This window comes from Musca vetustissima, unplaced genomic scaffold (assembly GCF_032173495.1).
Source record: "Musca vetustissima isolate MV318-11 ecotype Yass unplaced genomic scaffold, APGP_CSIRO_Mvet_v1 utg22068, whole genome shotgun sequence".
NCBI lineage: Eukaryota > Metazoa > Arthropoda > Insecta > Diptera > Muscidae > Musca > Musca vetustissima.
The window spans coordinates 9,281-11,136 of NW_026882279.1; positions in this window are offsets into that span (position 1 = coordinate 9,281).

The following is a 1,856-nucleotide window of genomic DNA, read 5'->3' on the forward strand; positions in this document are numbered from 1 at the left end:
AAAAATAATAATTATAAAATAAAACCTTGTCGATGGGCAAGTGTTTTAAGCACCGTTTTTGTTTTGTTTTAGAAACAAAAAAAAATAATTTGAAAAAAAAATGTTAAATAAAAAAGTGTAAAATATAAACAAACAGAACAGAACCTGCGGTTTTATGTCAATACAAATGAAAATATTTATTATTTGCTAAAAAAATATTTTTTTCAACGTAAAACCGCAGCTTTAAATGGGGAAATGAAAAAAAAAATATCAGCATTGGGTTAGGGTTAAATCAATATTTTTCAAAACCCCTATCTGCAGAGAATAGTTTAATTGTTCGTGGGTTTCCCCCACCATATTATAGTCACTAATTAGCTGACTACTAAAAATCGAGTACATTTGGGAATTTAGTTTTCTACAATTCATGGCGTCTTATCTTTAAAAGAAAACAAACAGCCGGCCTATTCCAGATGGACCAGATTGAAGGTCATCAATGTCGCTCTATAATCTGCTATCAGCTGGAGCGAGATGTGAAAGTAAAGCGCCATTGGTTATCAGTATTTGAGAGAAATTGTCACGAAAGTGAGTATATAGATTAAAAGAAATTAATTTAAAAAAAATCCAAATCACAATATTTTTTTCAAGTGGATTTTTTTAAATTGTTTAAAAGCCTATGTAAGGCGTGGATTTTTTAAATAATTTTTTTCCGAGGCCTATATAAGGCGCGGATTTTTTAAATAATTTTTTTCCGAGACCTATATAAGGCGTGGATTTTTTATATAAAGTTTTTCAGAGACCTATATAAGGCGTGGATTTTTGAAATAATATTTTTCAGAGACCTATATAAGGCGTGGATTTTTGAAATAATATTTTTCAGAGACCTATATAAGGCGTGGATTTTTGAAATAATATTTTTCAGAGACCTATATAAGGCGTGGATTTTTGAAATAAATTTTCATAATTTTTTTTTTTTCAGAGACCTATATAAGCGTGGATTTTTTAAATAAATTTTTTCAGAGACCTATATAAGGCGTGGATTTTTTAAATAATATTTTTCAGAGACCTATATAAGGCGTGGATTTTTAAAATACATTTTTTCAGAGACCTATATAAGGCGTGGATTTTTTTAAATAAATTTTTTCAAAGACCTATATAAGCGTGGATTTTTTAAATAAATTTTTTCAGAGACCTATATAAGGCGTGGATTTTTTAAATATTTTTTTTTCAGAGACCTATATAAGGCGTGGATTTTTTAAATAATATTTTTCAGAGACCTATATAAGGCGTGGATTTTTTACATATTTTTTTTTCAGAGACCTATATAAGGCGTGGATTTTTTAAATATTTTTTTTTTCAGAGACCTATATAAGGCGTGGATTTTTTAAATATTTTTTTTTTCAGAGACCTATATAAGGCGTGGATTTTTTAAATATTTTTTTTTTCAGAGACCTATATAAGGCGTGGATTTTTTAAATAATATTTTTCAGAGACCTATATAAGGCGTGGATTTTTTAAATAATATTTTTCAGAGACCTATATAAGGCGTGGATTTTTTAAATAATATTTTTCAGAGACCTATATAAGGCGTGGATTTTTTAAATAATATTTTTCAGAGACCTCTATATGGCGTGGATTTTTTAAATAATATTTTTCAGAGACCTATATAAGGCGTGGATTTTTTAAAGAATTTTTTCAGGGACCTGTATAAGGCGTGGATATTTTAAAGAATTTTTCAGGGACCTGTATAAGGCGTGGATTTTTTAAATAAATTTCAGAGACCTATATAAGGCGTGGATTTTTTAAAGAATTTTTTCAGGGACCTGTATAAGGCGTGGATTTTTTAAAGAATTTTTCAGGGACCTGTATAAGGCGTGGAT